Source organism: Homarus americanus, unplaced genomic scaffold (assembly GCF_018991925.1).
Source record: "Homarus americanus isolate GMGI-L3 unplaced genomic scaffold, GMGI_Hamer_2.0 scaffold48391, whole genome shotgun sequence".
Lineage (NCBI taxonomy): Eukaryota > Metazoa > Arthropoda > Malacostraca > Decapoda > Nephropidae > Homarus > Homarus americanus.
The window spans coordinates 5,001-13,430 of NW_024754364.1; the positions used below are offsets into that span (position 1 = coordinate 5,001).

At 52.5% G+C, this 8,430-nt stretch overlaps 1 non-coding gene across 1 annotated transcript in view; it reads right to left on the bottom strand.

Moving 5' to 3' along the window:
- Nucleotides 1–624, bottom strand: part of LOC121855777 — a 4,305-nt gene extending 3,681 nt beyond the window's left edge. The window contains exon 1 of the ribosomal RNA XR_006086847.1: nt 1–624. This exon is cut by the window's left edge and continues 3,681 nt beyond it. This is a non-coding gene — a ribosomal RNA (large subunit ribosomal RNA).
- Nucleotides 625–8,430: the final 7,806 nt, after the last annotated feature.

Consider the following 8,430-nt stretch of genomic DNA (forward strand, 5'->3'; position numbering starts at 1 on the left):
GGGCCTTCGACGTCCCCGGCAACGGGTCGCGGTGACCTACTACGAGGCGAAATACGCCCGCCCACGCCAGCGTGAGTGGGGGCGCGCCCAAACATTTTTGGGTCGCTCAATTACAACACCCCACCCAGCCGACAGCCGACGAGCTGAATCCCCTCAGTTCGACCTTCGAGTTTCCACCCGTTTGGCTCTTAACGGTTTCACGTACTCTTGAACTCTCTCTTCAAAGTTCTTTTCAACTTTCCCTCACGGTACTTGTTCGCTATCGGTCTCGTGGTCATAGTTAGCCTTAGATGGAGTTTACCACCTGCTTTGGGCTGCACTTTCAAGCAACCCGACTCTACAGAGGCCCTTTCCGACCGTCCCATCTGTACCCTCACGGGCGCCGCCATAAGGGCCTGTCACCCTCCATGGGCAGTGGCCGCTTTCAAGCTTGACTTAGACGGTATGGGACGGCGTGCTGGACCCTCTGAAACGCAACACCCCTCGTGCCCGAAGACATCGAGGTTATGCGCTGGGCTTTTCCCGGTTCAGTCGCCCTTACTAAGGGAATCCCTGTTGGTTTCTTTTCCTCCGCTTATTAATATGCTTAAATTTGGCGGGTAGCTCTCTCCTACTACGAGGTCGATCGTGGTCTCATCATCCTTAGGGGAACAAGTTCCCCAACCACGAAGCGGAAGACGCTCTGCCACCGACTTTCTTCACCACCGACATTACCAGGCAGGAAGGTTTGAGGGGCTTGTCGCGGGGGTACCAGCGGCCATGGCGCCGGCACTCCCACCCCTGACTCCGTTCCTTCTCATTGAGTGGTAAATAGCCAATAGGAAAAGTGTTCCAGCAGAACATCTCTCGCAGAGTCATATACACACACAGTTTTAATGCATATACGCTCGTGTTCCGCCCTTACTCGGCCGCACCTTTGCCGCTTAAACTTTGACCTCTTTCCCCGTTTCCGCATGCCACAGCAGTGGCACTTGTTTATCCGGAGAAAGAGAGCGAGAGTCGCAGTATTAATTGGCGTGAGCGGCCTTTCCGGCTGCAGAACTAGTGCTCTATCCCGGCGAGCGCCGTTATGAGGCACAACACCGTCTTTAACGCGTTTAGAGAGAACTCCCCCTGCCTCCCTCCCAGTCATGAGATAGACGTGGACTCGTGGCGAACTCTCAAAGAGAACGCCCACACCGCGTCTGACCGTGGGAGAGGGTGGAGGAGCGCGTGAGGAAGAGCACGGCGTCACCCAAGCATTCTCATCTCTCTGCCTGCACCACTACATGGTAGACTGCGGGCCCAGGCGCACTCATCAATTTAGGTTCCACTGCAATGCATGCCAAGCACTCTTTTCGAGGTGATAGACGAAATTCCGGCGGGGCTTACTTAAAAGATATCCGACCGGTTTCGTTTCCTCTTCGTGGGATGGAGTGCCTCTTAGAACATGTGCAGCATCAGCCATGAGCGGCCGACGGCCATTCGTGTCTCTGTGGACAGCAGGCAAAAGAGCGCCGCCTCCAGTTGTTGCGAGGCGACAACTGTCGTACTTTTGTTGTGGTTGAATAATGGGTGCATGGAGTCCATGGACTTGCTGGTGATAAACGCTTGTTTTTAAAGAACACGCCTCGCGCGCGAAAGCGGCAGGGCGATTAAACCCCAAGGCGGAAGCTCGGTTGGGGTTTACCCTGATATGCGGGAGACAGTCAGCAGGTACCGAACTGCGCGGCAACCGATGGATGTATATTTCCGACCGCCCTCGTAAATGGCGGCGACAGCTCATATGGCTGCGCCGCGCTATTATCGCGTTCAACTTGTCGATGTATCTGGTATTCTTGCGATTCATACCCGACCGCGGTTTATACGGTCTTCATCGACCACAGGCCGATGATCCCGTTAGAGTTGTGTATTTGCCATTTGGTCTTTTTGCGACTAACCATCACAGGTCGAGTCTCAATGAAAGGGAGTTTGACAGACATAGCCCAAGTTTGTGGTTTGGGTTTGGCCGGACGGCTTGTTGTTGTTTTTGACACTTGAATTTCACTCTTTTTGGGTCAAGAGGCTTATTCGCCGGTAGTAAGGAACGGACGGGCAGCCGTCCAAAGCCCCGTCCGTCCTCCTCCTCCGGTCTTCGCGCTCTCGCCCGAGTGTGGTCCACCTACAGCGTGGTGGTACCTATTTTTGGTGCGGGGGCCGGGATTGTCCTCTTTCGCTGCTGGAGTTGCCAGAGCAGAGCCCGAGACCGCCCAAATCAGGAGAGTAGTATTAGTAGTTTTAAGAGCGCCCCGTTCTCTTTCTCTCTGTTAATGATCCTTCCGCAGGTTCACCTACGGAAACCTTGTTACGACTTTTACTTCCTCTAAATGATCAAGTTTGGACATCTTTCCGTCAGCTCGAGGCGACGACCCCAGAAAACCCTCGCGGGCAACGGGGCCGACAATCCAATCCTTACTGGGAATTCCTCGTTCATGGGAAACAATTGCAAGCCCTATCAAGAAAGGCTTTGAACGGGTTACGCGCTCTTCTCGGAGGGGGAAAACTCGTTGATCCCTTCAGTGTAGCGCGCGTGAGGCCCAGAACATCTAAGGGCATCATAGACCTGTTATTGCTCAATCTCGTGCGGCTAGAATTGTCGCTTATCCCTCTAAGAAGAAGTTGCGAACTGGACACCATTTTCTGGAGATCCGTCGACTACTTAGTAGGCCAGAGTCTCGTTCGTTATCAGAATTAACCAGACAAATCGCTCCACCAACTAAGAACAGCCATGCACCACCACCCACCGAATCGAGAAAGAGCTCTCAATCTGTCAATCCTTCCGGTGTCTGGGCCTGGTGAGGTTTCCCGTGTTGAGTCAAATTAAGCCGCAGGCTCCACTCCTGGTGGTGCCCTTCCGTCAATTCCTTTAAGTTTCAGCTTTGCAACCATACTTCCCCCGGAACCCAAAGACTTTGGTTTCCCGGAAGCTGCCCGCCGGGTCATGGGAATAACGCCGGCGGATCGCTAGTTGGCATCGTTTATGGTTAGAACTAGGGCGGTATCTGATGGCCTTCGAACCTCTAACTTTCGTTCTTGATTAATGAAAACATCCTTGGCAAATGCTTTCCTTGCCAGTGGTTAAAATCTTCTGACGGTCCAGAAATTTCCTCTAAGCGTCGCCATCTGAATGCCCCCGCCTGTTCGATTAGTCATTACCTCTGGTTCCGAAAATAACAAAAAATAGAACCGAGGTCCTATTCCATTATTCCATGCATCACCATTCGGGCCATTCAAATAACCTGCTCTGAAGCATAATTTTTTCAGTAGCTCTCCGGCCCTTTCGGGACTTTTCGACAAGAGCATCCCGTCACGAGCGTAAGGCGGCTTTGTTCGGGCGTGACAGTAAAACTTGCCAGGCGGTGCCGTCCAGTCGGAACTGAAGATCCTTCACGAGCTTTTAACATAGCAACTTTGTATCACGCTGTGGGCTGGAATTACGCGGCTGCTGGCACCAGACTTGCCCTCCAATGGATACTCGTTAAAGGATTTAAAGTGTACTCATTCCGATTGCGAGGCCTCGGATGAGACTCACATCGTTATTTTTCGTCACTACCTCCCCGTGCGGGGAGTGGGTAATTTGCGTGCCTGCTGCCTTCCTTAGATGTGGTAGCCGTTTCTCAGGCTCCCTCTCCGGAATCGAACCCTGATTCCCCGTTACCCGTTATAGCCATTGTAGGCGCATAACCTACAATCGAAAGCTGATAAGGCAGACACTTGAAAGAAGCGGCGCCGGTGCGGAGACCGTGCGCTCAGCCCGAAGTTATTCAGATTCACCACAGGTGGGTTACGGACCGGGGCCCGACCAGTTTTGAACTAATAAAAGCGCTCTTCCCTTGCGGTCAGAGACCAATTGCATGTATTAGCTCTAGAATTGCCACAGTTATCCAAGTAAGTGGGTTTACAGATCCAATGAAACATAGCTGATTTAATGAGCCATTCGCGGTTTCGCCTTAAATCGGCTTGTACTTACACATGCATGGCTTAATCTTTGAGACAAGCATATGACTACTGGCAGGATCAACCAGGTAGCTGCTGCTGTTGGCGGCGCCTATCACGGCGGCCAAAATAGTGAGATTGAGAGAGAGGCAGAAGACATTGGGCGAGGGACCGCACGTTGGCCTTAGAGAAATAGCAAACCAGATGATCAGATCTAACTGCACCTTCTCTTGCTATCCTCGGCGCCGGCAGCGCCACCGTGTGTGCCAATCTCCTCCCTTATCCGCTCCTCTTTGCCCCAGCTCCAGCGAGGCAGCCGACATTGGGCGAGGGACCGCACGTTGGCGAATCTCCTCCCTTATCCGCTCCTCTTCTCTTTGCCCCAGCGAGGCAGAAGACATTGGGCGAGGGACCGCACGTTGGCCTTAGAGAAATAGCAAACCAGATGATCAGATCAAACTGCACCTTCTCTCGCTATCCTCGGCGCCGGCAGCGCCACCGTGTGTGCCAATCTCCTCCCTTATCCTCTCCTCTTCTCTTTGCCCCAGCGAGGCAGCCGACATTGGGCGAGGGACCGCACGTTGGCCTTAGAGAAATAGCAAACCAGATGATCAGATCAAACTGCACCTTCTCTTGCTATCCTCGGCGCCGGCAGCGCCACCGTGTGTGCCAATCTCCTCCCTTATCCGCTCCTCTCCTCTTTACCCAGCTCCAGCGAGGCAGCCGACATTGGGCGAGGGACCGCACGTTGGCCAATCTCCTCCCTTATCCGCTCCTCTTCTCTTTGCCCCAGCGAGGCATAAGACATTGGGCGAGGGACCGCACATTGGCCCATCTCCTCCTCTCTCTCTTTCTCTTACTGTTTGTGGGGACGTGGGCTCATGAGCGCCATCGTCGCCCAATATTGGTTAGGTTGTGTATTTCACGGGTGGGAACCGCCATCATCGTTGTTAGGTGATGGGGTAACCCAACGTGTGCTTTGACGAGTTTTGGCTGCTAAACTCTCTTTTTAGTATACTCGGCTCCCAGACTGCGCCCTGGTCGTGTTGAACCATGAGCGTTGTCTATGCACATTTAGGGTAGCCGTTTGCGCGTGGAATAGTGCAATGAATCTCGGTCAAGAGACGGTTGGGCGCTGCATTGAAGGCCGGCACAGACGCGAAGACGGGGTGATCAGCCAACGCAAGTCCGCTAAGTTGGGCAGACAGCAAGGCGAAGGGGAGCCCCGTTCCGGACTGAAAGGCCGCAGCATATGCTGTGACGGAAACTAGTAGGGTGGCGACGTGTGCGCCGAGAGAGAGAGACGGAGTAAATAATGTCCAAACGGAAGAGAGACCTGGCAAGTGTAATTGATAGAGCGCGAGCCTACTCGCCATAAGCCCGCTCCACTGCCATTCCTCTGATCCAATGAGACTAAAATCTCTCTCTCCTTCTGCTCCAGCCATTGCAGGGCAGGGAAGCGACGGCAATTTTGGTTGTTGTTTTTGAATGCCGCGCTTTGCTTCGCAGAGGCGCCGAAGCGCTCCGCTGGGGGGCGGAAGATATTTCACACCGAATATGTGTGTGAAGGCACCCTCTCCCCTTAATATAGTGAAATAGTGCAATCCAGCATACAAGGTCGGACGATAGGACATTCACCGTACCGCACCTCGAGAGTGGATGTTGGGTAAGGTTAAAACCGGACTGTTCGCAGACAGCCGAATAACCCGGTTCCGGACTAATTGGTGGATGCAACATCATGATGATGCTGCTGCTGTCGCGGAAACCGCAGTGGCGACGTGAGAGAGTAATAATGTTCAATAGGGAGAGCGACCTGGCTAGTGTAATTGATAGATCGCGAGCCTACTCGCCATTAGCCCGCTCCACTGCCATTCCTCTGACCCAATGAGACTATTCTCTCTCTCGCTCTCCTTCTGCTCCAGCCATTGCAGGGCAGGGAGAGGAAATCGACGGCAATTTTGGTTGTTGTTTTTGAATGCCGCGTTTTGCTTCGCAGAGGCGCCGAAGCGCTCCGCTGGGGGGCGGAAGATATTTCACATCGAATATGTGTGAAGGCACCCTCTCCCCTTAATATAGTGAAATAGTGCAATCCAGCATACAAGAGCGGACGATAGGACAGTCACCGTACCGCACCTCGAGAGTGGAAGTTGTTTGATCGTTTGTTAGGCAAGGTTAAAACCTGACTGTTCGCGAACAGCCGAATAACCCGGTTCCGGACTTACAATAGACGCAACATCATGATGCTGCTGCTGTCGCGGAAACCGTGGTGGCGACGTGCGCGCCGAGAGAGTAATAATGTTCAGTTGGGAGACAGACCTGGCTAGTGAAATTCATAGATCGCGCTCCACTGCCATTCCTCTGACCCCATGAGACTGGCCCTGTCTCTCTCTTTAACTATGCTGCTGCTGCTCCAGCCATTACCCAGAACGGGGAAGGAAGCGACGGCAACTTTGGTTGTTGTTTTTAGATACGGCCTTTTAGCCATGGGCGCCCGAAGCGCTTTCCTCCGCTGGGGGGGCAGGTACCCACACCGAATAGGTGTGTGAAGGCACCCTCTCCCCTTAATATAGTGAAATAGTGCAATCAGCATACAAGAGCGGACGATAGGACAGTCACCGTACCGCACCTCGAGTGGAAGTTGTTTGATCGTTTGTTAGGCAAGGTTAAAACCCGACTGTTAGCGAACAGCGAATAACCGGTTCCGGACTTACAATAGGCGCAACATCATGATGCTGCTGCTGTCGCCCGGAAACCGTGGTATGGCTGACGTGTCTTGCCGAGAGAGTAATAATGTCATTCAATTGGGAGACAGGCCTGGCTAAGTAGAATTCATAGATGGCTCCTACCCATTTCCCATCGGCCCATGAGGCTATTTTCTCTCTCTCTTCTTCTGCTACTGCTGCTCCACACTTCATGCAGGGCAGGGAAGGAAAGCAGCGGCAACTTTGGTTGTTGTTTTTGAATGCCGCGCTTTGCTTGAAGGCATGACGCTCGGCTGATGAAGATATTCCACACCGAATGGGTGTGTGAAGGCACCTCTCCCGCGCCAATATAATATGATTGCAATCCAGCAGCATACAAAGCCGGACGATAGGACAGTCACCGTGCCGCACCTCGAGAGTGGAAGTTGTTTGATCGTTTGTTAGAGCAGGTTAAACCGACTCATTGCGCGAACAACCCGAATAACGGTTCGGACTTACAATGAAGCGCAACATCATGATGCTGCTATAGGAAACCCGTGGTATTGGCTGACGTGTGCGCCCCGAGAGTAATAATGTTCAATTGGGGGCAGACCTGGCTAGTGAGAGATTCATAGATCGCGCTCCACTGCCATTCCTCTGACCCCATGAGACTATTTTCTCTCTCTCTTCTTCTGCTGCTGCTCCAGCCATTGCAGGGCAGGGAAGGGAAAGCGACGGCAATTTTGGTTGTTGTTTTTGAATGCCGCGCTTTGCTTCGCAGAGGCGCCGAAGCGCTCCGCTGGGGGGCGGAAGATATTTCACACCGAATATGTGTGCGAAGGCACCCTCTCCCTTAATATAGTGAAATAGTGCAATCGAACATATAAGGGCGGACGTTTTCATCACCGTCTCCCACTCGGTGTGTGTGCAGATTCTCGGATCATTTTGTAAAGTATGCTCGACCCCCGATTGACTTTAAGCGGTCTCCCATTAAGATTGTGCAAAGTTTTCTGTAGTATGCTATCCGTCGACCCCGATTGACTTTAGCGGTCTCCCCATTAGGGTAGTAAGTTTCTGTAGTATGCTATCAAATGTCGCCCCCGATGGGTCATTTGGTCTCCCGTTAAGACGTGCAAGTTTCTGTAGTATGCTATTAACTCGACCCCCGATTGACTTTGAAGGTCTCCCATTCGGGTGTGCAAGTTTCTGTAGTATGCTATTAAATCGACCCCCGATTGACTTTCACTGTCTCCCATTCGGGTGTGCAAGTTTCTGTAGTATGCTATTAAATCGACCCCCGATTGACTTTCACTGTCTCCCATTCGGGTGTGCAAGTTTCTGTAGTATGCTATCAAATCGACCCCCGATTGACTTTGACGGTCTCCCATTCGGGTGTGCAAGTTTCTGTAGTATGCTATCAAATCGACCCCCGATTGACTTTGACGGTCTCCCATTCGGGTGTGCAAGTTTCTGTAGTATGCTATTAAATCGACCCCCGATTGACTTTGACTGTCTCCCATTCGGGTGTGCAAGTTCTCTGTAGTATGCTATCAAATCGACCCCCGATTGACTTTGCCGGTCTCCCATTCGGGTGTGCAAGTTCTCTGTAGTATGCTATCAAATCGACCCCCGATTCACTTTGACGGTCTCCCATGCGGGTGTGGAACTTCTCTGGTATGTTGTATAATATGACCGAGGTGGCCCTACCCCTTACTATAGTGAAATAGTGCCATCCAGTGTACAAGGGCGGACGCTTTCATCACCGTCTGCCACTCGGTGTGTGCACATTCTCGGA